This window comes from Pinus tabuliformis, chromosome Q (assembly GCF_031772625.1).
Source record: "Pinus tabuliformis cultivar Carrire ecotype Pingquan chromosome Q, CPIR1, whole genome shotgun sequence".
In the NCBI taxonomy this organism is placed as follows: domain Eukaryota; kingdom Viridiplantae; phylum Streptophyta; class Pinopsida; order Pinales; family Pinaceae; genus Pinus; species Pinus tabuliformis.
In genome coordinates this window covers 115,602,623-115,622,886 of record NC_142296.1, presented here as the reverse complement: position 1 = coordinate 115,622,886, position 20,264 = coordinate 115,602,623, and the positions used below count along the sequence as shown (strand labels likewise).

At 39.9% G+C, this 20,264-nt stretch overlaps 1 pseudogene; it reads right to left on the bottom strand.

The window, feature by feature from the left end:
- Positions 1–15,193: 15,193 nt before the first annotated feature.
- LOC149218504 (AAA-ATPase At3g28510 pseudogene) lies at positions 15,194–16,620 on the bottom strand (annotated as a pseudogene).
- Positions 16,621–20,264: the final 3,644 nt, after the last annotated feature.

The window sequence follows — 20,264 nt, the reverse complement described above, 5'->3', positions numbered from 1 at the left end:
AAGTTTTTGGAGATGATGATGAAATTAATAGGTTTTTACAAGTCATTGATGAATTTTCTGAAAGGCACATTAACGAAGAAAACGAAACCATTGAAGAATGCAACTAGTCCAAGCTAAAGGACGAGATTGGTCAGGATAGCATTATTTAGCTGCCTAGTAACCATATACCCAAAGGATTGGTGCCCCTAGAGAAGCTGTTTGATCATAATGATGTACCTTATAAGCCTTCCAAAAACGAAAATGAGTCTGCAGTTCATAGGCATAATCTAGGGAGTCCAACCCATCCAGAGTACATAAATCTGTCCACTCACTTGTCTTCTACCCAAAGTTCTAAGTATTGCACCCTGATGAAACAATTTGTTGATATTTTTGCTTGGGAGTATAGTGATCTTAAGACCTATGAAACCAACGTCATTCAGGATAAGATTCCACTAGAGAAGAGCACCATGCCTTTTAAGCAGAAGTTAAGACCTATCAGCCCTCTCTTATTGCCTTTGATTGAAAAGGAAATAAGGAAGTTGTTGGATGTCAAGATTATAGTTCCCCTAAGGTATTCAAAGTGGATAGCTAACCTTGTGATAATAAGAAAGAAGAATGGATAAATCAGGCTTTGTGTTGACTTCAGGAATCTGAACTAATGCTCTAAAAAGGACAACTACCTCTTGCCTAAGATGGAACACTTGGTGCAAAAAGTTTCAAGGGTTAGAGTCATGCCTTTCTTAGATGGATTTTCAAGTTACAATCAGATTGTTGTACATCCAGAAGATCAGGAAAAGACTTCCTTCACTACTCCTTGGCGCACTTTCATGTACTCCAAGATGCCTTTTGGACTAATGAATGCTGGGGCTACTTTTTAGAGGGCCATGGACATAGCCTTTGTGGGAGAGAAGGACAAGTTTGTTCTTATTTACCTTGATGACATAACAATATTTTCCAGCAGTCACAAGGACCATTTGCAACATTTTAAGGAGGTGTTTCTAAAATGCAGACAGTTTGGAATTTCTGTGAACCCAAAGAAGTCATAGTTTTCTCTAGAAGAAGGAAAACTTCTGGGACATATTGTTTCTACTGAAGGTGTGAAGATCAATCCAGTAAGAGTTCAAGAAATTCAGACATTGTCCATCCCAAGGTTAAAAAGGGACATTCAATCTTTCCTATGTAAGATTAACTTTGTCAGGAGGTTTGTTCCAAACTTTGCAGAGCTAGTGAAGCACATCACTTCCACGCTGAAGAAAGGATCAGAAATAAAATGGACAGATGGTGCAAGAAGCTCTTTTGAGGCCATCAAACAAGATATCATGGAAGCTCCCACTCTAGTCAGCCCAGATTATACCAGGGGGTTTTATATCTTCTCTTTTTCCTCTTATGATACACTTGTAGCAGTTCTATTGCAGGAAAATGATGAATGTGTAGAGAACCCTGTGGCCTTTTTCAGCAAAACTTTGAGGGATGCTGAAATAAGGTATGACCTTATTGAAAAACAAGCTTATGCTCTCATAAAATCTTTAAAGGCATTCAAAATTTATATTCTGCATTCCAAAGTGGTTGTGTATGTACCTTCAGCCTCAGTAAAAGATGTCCTAACTCAGCCATATATTGATGGGAAGAGAGCTAAATGGATTGCAAAATTCATAGAGTTCAACATAGAGGTGAAGCCCACCAAGCTTGTCAAAGGCCAGGGCTTGGCTAAGCTTATGGCTGAGGAAAATTGCAATTTGTTAGACATCAATTACATGGGTTCAAATTCAGGTGGCGAGCAGATAGAGGAAGCAACAGAAGAGCAAGAGCATAATTAGTCTTTCGCTGAAAATCTAGCCACCTGTGAATGGTATTCCAGTGTAGTTCATTTTTTGCAAAAGCTAGAAGTCCCTCCAGGGCTTAGCTCAAGTAAAGCCCGGACCATTAAGCTCAGATCAGCCAAATTTGACATTAATAAAAACCTGCTTTATTACAAAGACCCATCAGGGATCCTCTTGAGATGTCTAGACAAAGGAAAATTTGTGGAATTCATGCACCAGTTCGATTCTAGCATTTGTGGAGGGCATCATTATTGGAAAACCACAACTCACAAGATCCTGAGAGCTGGGTATTATTGGCCTACTCTATTCTCTGATGTTTTTTCTTTTGTGAAGTCTTGTGACAAATGTCAGAGGTTTGTAGGAAGACAATAGCTAAAATCTCTGCCCTTGAAGCTAGTACACGCCAATGGTACCTTCTAGCAGTGGGGCTTGGACTTCATAGGTGAGATAAATACACATTCTAGTGGCCAACACAAATGGATCTTGGTAGTCACCGATTATTTTACCAAATGGATTGAGGATATACCCACTAAAAATGCTAATCATCAGGTCATCATAAAGTTCTTAAATGAGAATATCTTCACTAGATTTGGTTTCCCAACCAAATTAGTCACTGAAAATGCAACAACTTTCAGGGTAGAAGAATTGGTGGACATGTGTGAATCCATGGGCATTCAATTGGTGCATTCTACCTCATATTATCCTCAAGGCAATGGCCTAGCAGAATCATCTAACAAGAGCCTTGTAAGGATAATAAAAAAACTGTTGGAGGACAACAAAAAGAACTAGGATTCCAAGTTGAAGTTTTCACTATGGGCTAACAGAGTTTCCAACAAGAAGTCCATAGGAAATTCTCCATTTAAGCTGGTTTATGGCACTGATGTTGTTTTTCCTATCCAGCTAATTCTCCCTGTGGCCAAATTCTTGCAAGAAGAATAGGATGAAGAGAATAACATGGCGAGGAGAATGAGTAACTTGGTTGAATTATAGTAGATCAGAGAACAACTAGTTAAGAAGTCAATAATTCATCTAAAGAAGATCAAAGAAACCTTTGATAGAAAGGCAAAAATGGACAGTTTTCACGTTGGGGACTGGGTTCTCAAATGGGATGCATTGAAGGAAAGAAGGGAAACCATGGTAAATTTGATGCCTTATGGATGAGACTGTTTGTCATTGCTCAAGTTCAGATGAACAATACTTTCATTCTGCACAATTTGGAGGGGGGAGGTATTTTTGATGGCCCAGTCAATGGGCGGTTTTTGAAACTTTACTTCATATGAGGCTTTAAGGCCTTAATATTATAATAGGTTTTTTTTATTTTTTGTTTTCTATGCAAATAGACTCCATACCCAATTGAATCCTAGGAGATACGTTTGTTTCGGTTGTTACTGGAAAGGTGGTAGTCTGCAGTTCTTGAAACCTCACAAGGAGGTTTTCATCCCAAGAAGGAGCCAATGTTAACACTGAGGTGTAATGCCGCTATTTTTAAAACTAAAGGATGGAAATGGTCTATTCTATTTTCATGGAGAGGTTCCCATACCTTTGTGTCCCCCGCAATTGATCTTCCCACTGATCTGACGGTCCACACTTCATCCGACTAGCGTTATATGCTCATCCGCTTCAACCAATCACCACCATTAGATCATTTCTGCCAGATCTAACGGCTATCACACATATCACTCGGGAAACAAGAGAGAGGGATACCCACCCAATAAAGCAGTTTCCTCTCTCTTCTCCGCTGCTACGTGGTGCTCGATGGATGGAATCGGGCGAGCTCGACCTTTGCCACTTAGTACCTGATGACTGCCTAATGTAAACCATTTCTACTTGAGTAAATTGCTCCCAGGCGTTATCCTTCGAGCACCTCCTCTACTCGATAGCCATTCGATCTACCCATCTAAGATATGACGGCTCGGACTTATTCCGCTCCCGCCATGACTTCAAGCCTCTAACAATTGATCTCCTCCACCCATTCCTCCCGATCCAACAGCCCCCGTACCCCACTTCCCACCAGTCACCCGGGGAGGAAATTTGTTGGCTTTGTCAATATTTTTGACACTCAGGCAATGGAACTGAAATAATAGAATGCATGGCTGAAAGGGGAAAAACAAGAGCACGATGCAGCCGAACCAACATAAATGATCATGGAACATTGCTGGCACGAGCAAACCACCTGACAGTGCGACAAAATTACCAGAATTTGATTACCGTGTTTGTTAGAAACAGAGCTTTATGAGCTCATGTTTGTTTAGTGATGGCATCAAGTAGTTAGAAGACAGAGGGGATAGATTAAGACATCTCGAGCCTCAGAGAGTTCGAGAGTATTGTAAAAAGCCTATAAATGGCTGAAAGTTTGAGGTAATAGGGGTTCAACTTTTGGAGACTGTGGATATTCTGTTCCTCCCTGCGTCTCATCTTCATTCCAGTAATACAAGATTCTTTTGTTGTTACATGTTCAATTCCCATATTCTCCTATGTTCTAAGCTTGCACTTGAATAGGTTATTCAGTTTTTCTTCTATATCTAATGCCAGATAACTGTCATCTTATCTCTGCGTTGATAAATTATATTTACAAGCTTCATTTACTTTCTATAGCTAGCCATTCATATGCGTTTATGTATGTATTTGCTGGTACAGTTAGGATTCTCCATCTATTCATTGAATTTATAAACTATTGAGCATTAGGATTCTCTTTCTATAGCTAGCCATTCTTGAGTGAAGACTGAGTTGAATAGTCATCTGACTTGATCCAATCCCCAATCCATTCCAACAGTTCAGAGAACAATATTGAAGGTTTATATGTTGCCAGGCATCTCCAAGCTACAACCTAGGAGAGCTTCCCAGAGTGCTAATAGTGCCTCCTGTTGTTCGTATTCCTGTTGCGCTTCCTTCTCTCTTCTACTAAGCTCCTATTCTTCCTTGAGTTGTTGCTTCAACTCCTGCAACTCCTTTTCTACTTCCTCCAACTTCTGTTTCTCTCTTTTCCTTTGTGTGATCCTCCTGTCACATTGTCACCTATTTGCCTCAATCTCCAAAGCTTATTTCATTACATAAGTGGATCTGCTTTGAACTTTCATCTTTGCTCCACCTCTATGCCGTCAGCAACCTTCCTCTTACCTTTGTTAAGCGCAGGTCTGCTGCCCTCTGCTACCACTGATGATGCTACTACCTTCTGCATTGCTAACCACTCTACAACCATTCTGACCAGTTCATTGAGCCCTGAGAAGTTATAGCAATATCTCCATGGATCTTCCTCAGGCCAATGAAATGCCCCGTGGATCCAAGGATGATACACTCTTGCACATCGTTGCTTCACTAAGAAATGTGGGTCATATGGATTGAAACTTCTGGTGCCGAAGGTGAACCTCTTCAATTCGTCCATTTCGGCCTCAGCATGATTGAGATTCTAGATCTCATACAACCCGATCCGCAAAGGAAGAGCAGGCCAAGATGCCTTCTTCTTCCTGTGCAGTCCCGCTGACAACCCTATTGAGATGTGGTGTGCAACCTCTTGCATGACCAACTTATCCATGGAAAATTTTTGTAAAACATGTATAGAGTTCTGTGATGTACATCCGAATGAAGGTGCCAAGGGGTGAGGCATACCAATCTTCTCTGTCAATTAATGGCTCCATTGCTGCCTGCGGCATGTAAGGCAGATCCTGCTCAAATATCATCTTGTATACTGGGGTGATGAAGTGGTTTGAAAATTATATGATAACTCCATGGAAGTTTCATTCGGAGAACAACCCGCAATAGGTGTGCACAGAGGTTTCTGAAGGTGTCCATGCCTAACCCAATCTTGGGAGTTGTTGGCAGGCACAGATCGCATCAATTATGTAAGAAAACATGAATAGCTTTGCTTGTTGACCCATGCACAAACGTCAGGCTTCTATTATCTATTCCTTCAACTGGAGAGCCAACATGTTAGACCAGTTGAACAGTCTCCCTTCGTTCACCATCTGATCCAACACAATCACCCAACTCTGTGGGAAGTTCTCTATGCTCTCTTGGTCATATAAGTGGCAGGCGAAGATGACAAAGAGCTGATATGCCTTCCGCAGTATCCTTGTCTTGTACACTTGGTTGGGTGTTGTCCTAAACTAGACGACTCTCTCGCCCATCTCTTCAAGATGTCTCTTGATTTTGCACTGTTTCTGGGTCTGGTGAAGAGTGTATCCATAACGATCACCAACTGCAACAAGTGATACATCACCTAAAATTCCTTTGCCCCGAAGGTAGCAAGTTTTGTTCCACTGACACTGCTTAACACCATTGTCTTTGGGTTAGTATGCGAGACAATCCAGTGGATCATGTCCACACATGGAAACGTGGGATACCTGCATGCAATCTTGTACAAGCCAAACTTGTGTATGTTGACATAGACTTTGCGATCCTCTAGATTCTCCTCAAATGTGCCTCAAAATATTTCATTGGTGTCTTATCATTTCATCTTGATTTCCTTGTTTATTAACAACTTAGTTTCTTCATAGATGGACAAGCTCATAGAAACTTGCTCAACTACATCTCCAGTTGCACTCTCTATGGTGTCCTTTGACTCTGCTCTCTTGGAAGCCATTGTACCTGTACTGATGAGAGATGGACGAAAACATGTGATACCTAGAGAAAAGAAACACTCTTGGAAATAAAAATACCAGTTGAAAACCAAAAGAAACTTGAGGGTTGACATGCAACACACCTGGGTGACTGACTAGAAGGTTTGTGCAATTTTCACCAAGAGGCTAGGATACTGACTGCCATAACTATGCAGAACACAGGCCAAATTATTGGTGGGTTGACTGACTGCTGAAACTGCACAAAGCATAGTCCATCTTGGCCTGCTGAGGACTGAAATTGCACAATCCTCAGTTTCATTCAGCAATGAATGCAACCCAGTCAAATTGTATCTACGCAATTCCGGGGTCCAACGGGGCACTGCTTCTTAGAATTATGTAGATAAATCTTGGAGGCCAGTGTTGGGCAAGATCTACATAATTCCTGGGAGGAAGGCAGAGCCTTCACTCTCATAAATGTGCAGTGAAAGTTGGGCAAGGCAAGGTTCGAGCCAAGGCTGCCCAGACCTGCCGATAAGCAACTAAAAACATGTAAAGGTTGAATGCATGTGCAAAGCCGAGTGTAGAAAAGAGTGAATGAACATGCATGCAAAAAATGAGTGTAGGATTAGTAAACGGGAAAACAAGTAAGTGTGTGAAGCGAGTCGCCCCAATGGCGACTGTTAGTTTAGAAATAATGTCGTGCATGCGACAGTAATGAGATGCAATGAAAAATTGAAACAATGATTCTATAAGCTAACATGCATTAAAACGACAACAAGCGTTCAACAAAACCAAGAAAATAACACTCACACAAACTAAAATACAAAAAGAGACAAAAAAGCAGCAAAAGACATGAAAAGCGGACTTACCCAAAAAGAGTTGAGCTCAGCATGCCGAATGCTCCTAGATGCTATGGGAATGTTAGAGCTCCAAGATGGAAGTAAGGAATGGGCTCTGAAGCATCTAATAAATAGTTTTGATAAGTTCGAGGATTATGACACACATGCCACAAATCTAGGAAAAAGTGACACTTGGTGGGAGGTTTCTAAAACGGCTTTTGCATGTAACCTCTAGCTACTAAAAATGGATCCTTAAAATCTAGGGTTTCTTTTTGCTTTTTTTATTTTTCAAGAAGAGGAAGCCCATGCATGCAATATCTTTGCTTGTTGACCCATGGGCAAATGTCAGGCTTCTATCATCTATTCCTTCAACCGGAGAGCCAACATGTCGGACCAGTTGAACGGTCTCCCTTCATTCACCAGCTAATCCAACACAATCACCCAACTCTGTCTCTATGCTCTCTTGGTCATATAAGTGGCAAGGAAAGATGACAAAGAGATGATATGCCTTCCGTAGTATCCTTGTCTTGTACACTTGATTGGGTGTCGTTCTAAACTTAGACGACTCTCTCGCCCATCTCTTCAAGATGTCTCTGGAGTTTGCACTATTGTTGGGTCTGGTGAAGAGTGTATCCATCATGATCACCGACTGCGACAAGTGATACATCACCTAAAATTCCTTTGCCCCAAAGGTAGCAAGTTTTGTTCCACTGACACTGCTCAACACCATTGTCTCTGGGTCAGTATGTGAGATAATCCAGTGGATGATGTCCACACATGGAAACGCGGGATACCTGCATGCAATCTGGTACAAGCCAAACTTGTGTATGTTGACATAGACTCTGTTGTCCTCTAGATTCTCCTCAAATGTGCCTGAAAATATTTCATTGATGTCCTATCATTTCATCTTGATCTCCTTGTTTATTAACAACTTAGTGTCTTCATATATGGGCAAGCTAATAGACACTTGCTCAACTACATCTCCATTTGCACTCTCTATGGTGTCCTTTGACTCTGCTCTCTTAGAAGCCATTGTACCTGTAATAATGAGAGATGGATGAAAACATGTGATACCTAGAGCAAAGAAACACTCTTGTAAATAAAAATACCAGTTGAAAACCAAAAGAAACTTGAGGGTTGACATGCAACACACCTGGGTGACTCACTAGAAGGTTTGTGCAATTTTCACTAAGACGATGGGATACTGACTACCAGAACTGCACAGAACACATGCCAAACTGTTGGTGGGTTGACTGACTGCTGAAACTGCGCAAAGCACAGTCCAACTTGGCCTGTTGAGGACTGAAATTTCACAATCCTCAGTTTCAGTCAGCAATGAATGCAACCCAGTCAAATTGTATCTACGCAATTCTGGGGGAAAATGGGGCACTGCTTCTTAGAATTACGTAGAGAAATCCTGGAGGCCATTGTTGGGCAAGATCTATGCAATTCCTGGGAGGAAGGCAGAGTCTTCACTCTCATAAATGTGCAGTGCAAGTTGTGCAAGGCAAGGTTTGAGCCAAGGCCGCCCAGACCCACTTACAAGCAACTGAAAACATGTAAAGGTTGAATGCATGTGCGAAGTCGAGTGTAGAAAAGAGTGAATGAACATGCATGCAAAAAATGAGTGTAGAATCAGTAAACAGAAAAACAAGTAAGTGTGTGAAGCGAGTCGCCTTAACGGCAACTGTTAGTGTAGAAATAATGTCATGCATGCAACAGTAGTGAGATGCAATGAAAAATTGAAACAATGTTTCTACAAGTTGACATGCTTTAAAACAACAACAAGCGTTCAACAAAACTAAGAAAATAACACTCACACAAACCAAAATACAAAAAGTGACAGAAAAGTAGCAAAAGACATGAAAAGCGGACTTACCCAGAAAGAGTTGAGCTCAGCATGCCGAATTCTCCTAGATGTTATGGGAATGCCAGAGCTCCAATATGGAAGTAAGGAATGGGATCTGAAGCATCGAATAAATAGTTTTGATAAGATCGAGGATTATGACATGCGTGCCACAAATATAGGAAAATGTGACACTTGGTGGGTGGTTTCTAAAACGGCTTTTGCATGTAACCTCTAGCTACTAAAAATGGATCCTTAAAATCTAGGGTTTATTTTTGCTTTTTTTCTTTTTCAGGAAGAGGAAGCCCATGCATGCAAAGCAAGATTGGTCAGTCTTGGAGGGAACCCGTTAACTTGGGAGCGCATGTAACAGACTGCAAGCCTCTAGATGACTTCTACACAATTTCGTAGGTAAGTGCCTCTGGCTTCCCCTTAGGCTCTGTGTAATTTCTAGACTGAAACCTAGGCTGTCAGCCAAATCTATGCAAATTTTGAGAGCAAGCCCAGTGATGGGCTGCTCTGTGTAATTTTTAGGGTGAAGGTTGCCTACTTGCTCTGCACATTTCTAGAGAGTAGCAGTTTGCCTTAACGTTTTGCGCAATTCTGGAGAGGAAGGTTGGTTCCTCTCTAGTTCTGCGCAATTTTCCAAGTGAGCACAACAACCAGATAATGACCAAGTTCTAGGATGTCAGCTTGTGGGTGGAAGGAAAACAAGCTAACAAACACAAGTTGATGAGACATAGAAACTCAACTAAAGCAAAAGTGTTTGTCAGTGCAAGATATGCTGTTGAGGATAGTGGGTAGGGAGGACTCATATACATAGAGCAAGCCTGGAGGCCAGTGTTGGGAAAGATCTACGCAATTCCTAGGAGGAAGGCAGAGCCTTCACTCTCATAAATGCGCAGTGCAAGCCGGGTAAGGCAAGGTCCGGGCCAAGGCAGCCCAGACCCGCCGACGAGCAACTGAGAACATGTAAAGGTTGAATGCATGTGCGAAGCTGAGTGCAGAAAAGAGTGAACGAACATGCATGCAAAGAGTGAGTGTAGGATCAGTAAACGGGAAAACAAGTAAGTGTGTGAAACGATTCATCCTGACAGTGACTGTTTGTGCAGAAATAATGTCATGCATGCGATAGCAGTGAGATGCAATGAAAAATTGAAACAATGCTTCTACAAGTTAACATTCATTAAAACGACAACAAGCGTTCAACAAAATCAAGAAAATAACACTCACACAAACCAAAATACAAAAAGCGACAGAAAAGCAGCAAAAGACATGAAAAGTGGACTTACCCAGAAAGAGTTGAGCTCAGTGTGCCAAATGCTCCTAGATGCGATGGGGAATGCCAGAGCTCCAAGATGGAAGTGAGGAATGGGCTTTGAAGCATCGAGTAAATAGTTTTGATAAGATAGAGAATTATGACGCGCATGCCACAAATCTAGGAAAAAGCGACACTTGGTGGGAGGTTTCTAAAATGAATTTTGCATGTAACCTCCAACTACTAAAAATGGATCCTTAAAATCTAGGGTTGCTTTTTGCTTTTTTCTTCTTTGGGAAGAGGAAGCCCATGCATGCAAAGCAAGATTGGTCAGTCTTGGAGGGAACCTGTCAACTTGGGAGTGCATGCAATGGACTGCAAGCCTCTGGATGACTTCTGCATAGTTTCTTGGGTAAGTGACTCTGGCTTCCCCTCAGGCTCTACGCAATTTCTGGACTGAAGCCCAAGTTGTCATCCAGATCTGTGAAAATTTTGAGATCAAGCCCAGTGATGGGCTACTCTGTGCAATTTTCAGAGGGAAGGTTGCCTGCTTGATCTACACATTTCTGGAGAGCAGTAGTCTGCCTTAATGTTTTGCGCAATTCTGGAGAGGAAGGTTGGTTCCCCTCTAGTTCTGCACAATTTTCCAAGTGAGCACAACAACTAGATAATGACCAAGTCCTGGGATGTCAGCCTGTGGGTGGAAGGCAAACATGCTATCAAACACAAGTTGATGAGCCATAGAAGCTCAACTGAAGCAAAAGTGTTTGTCAGTGCAAGACATGCTACTGAGGATAGTTGGTAGGGAGGCTCCAAAACAAATTTAAGGCAAAATTTTGGAGGGTTCCTGTAGCCGCTACAACAACTACAAAAAGAAAATGTAAAGCAAAAGAACTAACATTCATTTATTTCCATGAAATCATAAACACAATATTTTTGGACTTAGGTTGTGAATCCTTCCACTCAGTCTCCCACAAGAGAGTTGATGTAGATGTTGCAACCACAAGTTTTTATAGCTTAATCTCTACTGAAATGAAGGAAACTATGAACTGCTTGGCGTTAAGAAGAAACATAAGTACACAACAGGGACCAAAGCATATGGGTTGGGCCCAAACCCAAGGGTCTCAGCCCTTTGAAACTAACTCAGATGAAACTAAAAATCCAACTTCTCATTATCAAAAGGTAAAGGTATCATACATCACATAAAAGTTCAAAGTGACAATGTCAAGCTTCAAGCTCAATAGTTATACCTAGTTGAACAAAAAATTCAAATTCTAATGAGATTTTCTTCTTGTTTATTTATATAAAAGGGAAACTCATAGCAACTCCCTTGAAAGTAGGAGTGATTCACTCCTTGATCTCAAAAACGGTGGATCTTGTCCCTCTTGAGCTTCACTTGGACTATGAGTCACTCAGCTGCCAATGAATTCGAACTAGTGAGAGAGGATGTTGTGATCCCAAGCTGAGTTAGGGAGTTAAGGAGGTGGATAAACCCGCTAGATTCTCTCCTAGTTGTCTCCATCAAGCCCCTGCACAATAATTTCCTAAAAAATGCATCTTTTTCCTGCAATTAAACCACATTAGGCCACATACTATGACAAACACCTTTTACTCCTATTACTAAACATAATATAACAAAAAATGTGAATTAACATGAGAGAAGGATAGTTTTAAGGTTGGAGGATGTCATGATGATCTTCAAAATATACATATTTATGGGACTCATAAGTGGCTATCAATTCTTTACTCTTTCATATATTTCTATGTTCTTAAGCATATTATTTTAATATAAAATTTCACTATTTTGATTATATATATATATATATATATATATATATATATATATATATATATATATATATATATATATCTGTGTGTGTGTGTGTATATTTTATTTTTTTTCTTAATATTAGGTAACAATGTTGGTAATGGGGAATTTAAATTATCTCGTTCTAATTGATTTTGTTTCATGTATTTTTATTACTTTTCCCAAAAGTTGAACTAAATTCTCTTTAAAGTGATTAAAATTTTAATACCAAAATTTCATAAACATAATTTTTCATCAAATAAATGAAACTCTAACTTGTTTAAGCTGAAATTTTATTAATTGAAAAACAATAGTGTACAGTCTAAATTACAATTTCGTGGTCAATATTTCACATGGAAGACCTGACCATAACCAAAAAAGTATTCTCCTCATAGAGGGCATAGATAATTGAAAGCTCATTGATACAAAATTGACCGAATTGTAGCTAAAAAATGGCTTGTTCGATACATAAGAGAAATCATAACTAAAGAAAACTAACATAAACTAGAGAAACATCAAGCCATCAGTTCTAAGTTTGATCTTACCGCCATAATGGGGTTTGGTGGGTCTTTTGGAGGAAGTCCAACATTCAGGGAAATACCTAAGTGGTGCTCAACTCATTCCATCCTCTAGTGCAGGGAGTGTAGATGTGTGTGTAGGTGGTCTAGTAAATGCATGATATCTAGCTGAGACTCCTAGTGATCCTAATTCATTCTCCCAAGAAAAAAATTCATCTGCTAGTACAAGTCCACTATCTACATTTACTAGTTAGCTCTACCTCTCATATATATTGTATTGAGAATCCACTTTGTCTAGTTTAACATTGCCTCAAAAACAGAAAGGGAGGCTCTGTGGGATGAGGCATCTACTTCCAACTAGACAATTTCTGATTGTACCTATTCTGGAATGAGCTCACAATAACATGAGGCAAAAGCTATTATGCGTTGATGCGACTTGGAATTACCATGCATGACACACTGCTAGTAATAAATGGCCCCTCATCTGAACTGCTCTTGTTGATGTTGTATGATTGTTCCACCTGCAATTGATGTAGTATTGGATGGAGCCTTGCCCGTAGAAGAATGGGAAACTCCATACACCTACTTTGTGCTCTCGATTCAGCCAACCCCCTACCACTTTTCGTCACCACCACCAATCACAACTAGTAGGTACAAGGGGGTGGCCACCTAGAGACAAAATTCAACCTAGATTTGGATGGAAATCAGGTCTCCATTAGTTAATCCCCACCTTTTCCATGACAATACATCAATCCCTCACCACCTCATTTTGTTAAAATGCTTCCTAGACACATCCACCTCCTCACCGAGGCACCAGACATGGGAAAACCAAAACAGAGGTGGAAATGGGGTTGTCCCTTCTAGGTGAAGACTTAGACCCTCTTAGACTCAGTAGAAGACACAAAGTTGAGCGGGCCACTCCCAATTTGCCTCCAACATATCTAGCTCAACAAAACAAATATTCTAGACTTTGAACTAGAAACAACTTCCACCTAAATTTTCCAAATTAATAAAGAAAGGATACTACCATTCCAGAGACTCAATTACACAATAACAACTCTAAAGCAAACATTTATGAGAAACACCTAAATTTACTGTGTGCTTATAGAGTTGGAGCCAGGCCGAATTCCATCTATATCAAACTTTAGAGACTTGCCTAATGACGAATTCTAGTGGAAAGGTACCAAGATTTCTAATGCTTGTTGTTGCCTACTTCACTCCTTAGAGATACAAGCCAACCTTAGAGGTATTAGTCTTTGGTAATGTGTTTGATCCCGACTCGCTTTGACTGTCTTTGTTCTGCGGGGCTTGCGAATTCCCTCCTCTATCAAAAATATAATCTTGAAGCTTTTATGCTACACTTTCCTGGCTACCACGCCTCCTCATTGCATCGTCTTTCAGAAGCCATGAATTGAAGTTTTCTTCTCCCACCTAGCCTCTTGATGATGGAAACCAACCATCTATTCTCTCATAAATCACTCCAAGTACATTGCATGTGTTCTCCATCATATTTGAAGCACAAAATAACATCCATCATGCACTTAGGTTTCTTGGCGAGCTCGTTTGCCTCCTCCCAAGGACAATTCAGTTATGCCATGTTTTGGAGATTGACATCTCAAAGTGTGTGCTATTAAGACTCCCTAGAGGTGGGATGCCATGCTCCCCGGCCAATGTGTTAAGTGGGGCAATTGCATCTTGTCACCCCTCTAGCAACCCCCCACCCTTCTTCCAAAACCGTCACTCTATTCAAAGCAAATGAAATTCTAACTTTAAATATAATTTTCAACTAAATTTAAAATTAAATTGAATTTAAAAATAAATAATTTGAATATTATTGATTTAAGCTTTAAATAGTAATATAATGGTTAAATGATTAATTTAATTTTTGTTAGTATAATTTGAAAATTTTAATTTCAATACCAGATATTAATAATAGTTAGATTACTCAACCATTTTAATAAATTATTAAGATCCACTCGATGTTTCATCCTACAATCATATAATATCTATAAATATTTAATCTTTAACTGTAAATACAAAAGTTAAATCAATTCACAATTTAACTTGGTTACATCTTTAGGTGGCTCTACGAAACTAATAAATCTCTTAACTCGCTTAAAGGAAGTGATGTGGTCGAACTCAAGGTGAGGTTGACCATGGAGGACAACCAGGAAGAGTAGATCAAGTGTATAACATATGTTCACTCATATATTTGGAAGGCTACAGGAAGATATTTGGAAGGCTACAGGAGTCCCACCAGTTTTCTTTTGGAGGCTCGAAAGATGAGGTGGGACTCCATTAACGCATCCTGCCGAGGATTATCTTGAGCATTTTGGCTAAGGCTACAATCTATGGATGATGTGGGATTAATTTTCGACCTGCGATGATGGTCGGTGTATAAATTAATCCCAATGCATCCCTAAATTGTAATTCATTCGAAAGTAAACGAGAGAAAAACGGAGTACAATATGAATTTGACTTCAAGTAGTAATAGGAATGAAAATTTCTTCCGGTGAATCTGCCCTGCTGTTGATAACCTCTACTGGATGTGTTCACCTATTTTGCTGACATTACACTCGGTCCTCTGTTGCAGAAGCATTTTCTTCTGATATGCCCTCCAAAGCGGCAGTAGCGATTCTTTCTTTGGCCTCGCGAAGAGCTTGAATTAGGTTCTGGAGGGCAGTGGTGGGATGCTCAGCCTTCTTCATGAGATGTTCGGTTATATCCGCTGGTGTCATCTGAGCGGCCTCCATTAAATCTTGAATGTCGGGAAAGAGCTCATGGTCTGCAATGGAGAGATAATTGCTGGCGAGAATCTTGAATGCCCCAAAAGTGCAGAATGAGAGGAGAATGTGTTTGTCCATCCGACCAGACCGGAGAAGCGCCGGGTCGAGCCTGTCGATGTGGTTGGTGGTGAAGACTAACAATCTCTCGCTTCCGCAACACGACCACAAACCGTCTGTGAAGTTCAAAACCCCGGAAAGGGTCACTTTGCTCTCCTCGTTTTCCTTCTCATCCGGCTCCGACGCTTTTTTGTCCTTCTCCTTATCTGTCTCTGCCGCCTTCTTCTTCTTCTTCTTGCGGTCCGAGAGATCGAGAGAACAGTCGATATCTTCTATTACAATTATCGATTTGTTGGTGGTGGCGATGAGAAGCTTCCTCAGTTCCGTGTTGTTCTTCACTTGGGTCAGCTCCAGGTCGTAGATGTCGTAATCCAGAAAGTTAGCCATGGCTGCAATCATGCTCGACTTGCCCGTTCCAGGGGGCCCATAGAGCAAATAACCTCGTTTCCACGCCCGCCCAACTTGCCTGTAGTACATCTCTCTCCTCGAGAATCTTTGGAGGTCTTCCACAATATCCTGCTTCAGATCTGGTTCCAGAGCCAGAGTATCGAAAGTGGCTGGATTGTCGAATACAACGGGTGTCCACGGCCTCTTTCGATATTCATAGTCCTCGTAACTGGATTGATTGATGTAAATCTTTCTGTAGCGGCTTCTAATCTCCAGCCCTTTGGCTTCGTCCATGATATGGTGAAGATAGTGATCGAATATCTTTTGCTTGTGTTTCTTGTGAAACGCCAGTTCGTAAGAGCGTTTCTCATCGAAGAGTTCCGGCGGAACATCAGCTGTTGTTTGCGCTCACTGCTGTGGAACACCCACCACAGTTTGATGCCCTCATATTCATCTTCGATCCGCTCGTTTCTATCCATGCTGAACGTAAACTCCTTCTTATTCTGAGGCTTCTTCAGTTTTAATCTCTTGGCAGCACAAGACGACCTTACGCTCAGGTAAGTCTGCACTGCCTCGTAAACTTCGCTCACCTTTATGCCATCGTTTTCCTCTATCACAACTGAGATGTAAGAAGACAGTATCCCTATGACCCTGCTCATCCATTTTGAAAACATATCATAGAATTCTGGAGGCAGGTATTGCTTGGCTATGGTACGTATAAATATCACAGAAGCCATGATCGACCCCAAATTCGACCAGATCTCCATTTTCCGGAAACCAGGAAAACCCCAAAAGAAGTACTAAAACGCCAACCAACTCGGGCCTCTTAATCACATGAACTCGGCCTGGCTATTTTGAATGGCCTTCGAGTGGAATATAAAAGAGCTAAGAGCTCAGAAACTGCATTGAAATTTCTTCTTGGACCATGGATTTATTTTCATTGGTTAGTGGAATATAAAAGAGCTAAGAGCTCAGAAACTGCATTGAAATTTCTTATTGGACCATGGATTCATTTTCACTGGTTAGTGGAATATAAAAGAGCTCAGAAACTGCATTGAAATTTCTTCTTGGACCATGGATTCATTTTCATTGGTTAGTGGAATATAAAAAGAGCTAAGAGCTCAGAAACTGCATTGAAATTTCTTCTTGGACCATGGATTCATTTTCATTGGTTAATTACTACCATGTGGTAGGTTATACTTAGATTCGTTGAAGAGTCAAATCATTAAATAAATAATGGCAGTTTTAGGGATGATAGTCTTGTGAGTTTACAATATTAAAATTGTGAATGACATATAATGCAAATGGTCTGAGAATATTTTATTGTTGTGTGTTTAGAGGCTAGCGCTGAAGGTTATGTTTATTTGTCCCATTGAGTTTGGTGGGCTAAAGATAATAAGACATTTATTGGTCGGATTTTTTGGTTTTAACGTTTTTGAGATATAATAATAATGTGTGTATGATTAATATAAATGTTATTATTATTATGTTATTATTATTAATTATGTAATTATATAAATTAAATGGTTAGTAATATATATTAAGTATCAAAGTACTTATTTTATAATACATTTCAAGTTGTGAAAATTTAAAATAATCATTATATTATGGAGGTGGTTGAAGAGGAAGTTTAGGAGGTGTTACAAATAAGTCAAATCTCTCATGCATGTGGAAGTCAATATGCTCTACTTGGGCCTCCAAGTCCCGTAGACGGTTATTGGTGCAATGTTGGCTTCGACAGACGTTTTCCAACTGTTCTAAGATTTCACTTTGGCTGAATTGGATATTGTTCATGTATGCCACCAATTCATTTATTTCTTCATATTGATGATGCCTAAGAATGTTGAGGTTGGCCTGGACTCCTCAGAGCTATTCAACAATTGAATCCAATGTAGTTGGTGCATCCACTAAACCCGGGGAGCAGTCGCGGGTATGGACCTCCTGGCCCTCATGCTCCTTGCTTGCCGAGTCAATGGTGGACGAGCTTTGATTGTTGGCTTGGATAAGTCAATAATCTAGACCACCTAATTCCCCAGGCCAACACGCCGAAGATAACAGAACGCTACCATGATTGAGGAAACTTTATGGTAGCTCTCAAGCGGGGACCAAAGGACAATGGGGCCAAAAAAAGGCTAGACCAAAACAAGCTTAGAATAATAAGAAAAGTTGGGAAAGAAGATGAATAGAATCCCAAAATGCATGGCATTTACCAACTGAGATCCGAGCGTTAAGACCTCCCCACCACTGACCCTGAAGACCCCCAATAGTAACCACTTCAATAGAATCCTACACCCAATAGCTTTCACAATCCTAATTCCTCTCACCCAGAAGAAGAAACAACAACCACGAACCATACCCACTCAAAACCAGACTAACATAGAAAGACCATAGGCAGGGAAACATGCATACCTGTAATGCCCACGGGACAGGACCGAAAAGAACACCAAACCACCGATTATGAGCAGGGCACTTGCAATCAGAACCAAGCTCGCAACAATAATCTGAAGTTCTTCACAATTGCGCCCCAGCATCCCAAATGAAGGCCCGAGAACCCACCTTGGAACCCACTACAACAAGACTAGTTACCTCTGCGTAACGCCTACTGCCCCATATCCCTAGCGAGTGTGCATGGCAACCGTCGCTCGAACCTGACACCCTGCAACCCACATTCATTGCCCGAGACTTATCACCCTTTGCTTTAGGCCTACTCTGCATTATATCAACCAGAAATAATTCTCAATTATTTAGACGATAGATGTCCTGTCTCACTACCCCATCTTTAATCATGAAGTTACCTGATGCGAGCCTTGTGGGGAGATCCCCGAGGCCAATTGGCCACCTTTTTGCCTACCCCCATTAGACATTATAGATTTATGTTAATCCACATTTACGACCCATTTAATTAGAGTAGTCTAAGGAGGGGAGGTTTTCTCTTGGAAAAAATGGAAAATCCAGCACAATTTTGAAGAAATTTGGTAGAAATTTTTGAAAATCCTCATTACAATTATTAAGCTTTAGAATTTTGGGTGCCCCATAGGTTCTTGATGCCGATGAATCCATTTCAACCATTAAAAAAACCAATTCAAACACTCCCACAGTTGGATTTCTTGAAAAAAAAATCTTCGGATTCTAACAAGAAATTCATCATTAGGGCGAAATGGTCGCCTCATTAGACACCACCCAATTAATTTATATGTTTGTTCTAGTCTAGAATATTCCATCAAGGTTATATCTCTACTATACACCTAATAATTATTGATAATTAAATTAAAATTCTTGAAGCCCATATCCAAAATATACACGCTTATATGTATATTATTTTTTCTTCAATTTTTATTTTTACATTTGATATAAAAACACGATTTTGGATTCCTGGGAATGTCTTTGTTGTTAAAGGTTTGGCTTGTTTTAGATATGTGATAGTTGGGAATGTCTTTGTTGTAAAGGGTTTGACTTGTTTTAGATATGTGATAATTGGGAATGTTTTTGTTGTTAAGGGTTTGGCTTGTTTTAGATATGTGATAAATTTGTGATACCCTTGTTCAGTGGGAGCTCTCTAGTGGTGATTCTTGTATTGAAAGAATGACCAACAATTGGAGAGTGGAGATGGAGAAGTTTAATGGACAAACTTTTGAACTATGTGAGCTCTAGATAGAGGATCTTCTAGTAGATAAGGCATGATAAGGCATAGTGGGTGGTTATTGACTCAAGTAAAAAACTCATTGTTGTGTTGAAAGAACAACCAATACATTATAGAATAAAAGTAAAATGATTTAATAATTTCGTTGTCAAATTCTATGCATTGGAGTTATTGCTTATGCTCGAGTATCAAAAATTGAAGGGTAGAGATTATAGACCACACTAGAATAAGTGATAACATGAGATTATCACAGAGATGGCCACATGAAGCCCAAGAAGGTCTTTAAGATCTTAGTAATGAAAAAGTTGCATTGAAGTGCACACCCTAAATAAGACGAGGTTGACTAATTTTATTAAGTTTAATAAAAAAAATAATAATGAATATTTTAACTAATTATCTAGTTTAGATTTTAAAATAAAATTATGTGTATATTATTATTAATTATTTTTTCTTGCCTTTTATCTTTTATATTTTAAAAAATAAAATATTTATATAATTGTGTTGAAAATGAGCAGTGGTTTTGTCATGCTTGGTCCCACTATTTTTATATTTTATAAAATAAAATATTCACATAATTGTGTTGAAAATGATCAGCAGTTCTGTCCTGCTTGGTCCCACTAAGATTTATGGACCATTTTATAACACACAAATGCACAGCTAAAACCAAAGCCAAATTATAAATAAATTTCAAATATGATAGCCATATGAATTATTAAGTTTGATTACACCGCCAGACTGGACTCTGACTTTAAGAAATGGACTGCTCTCACA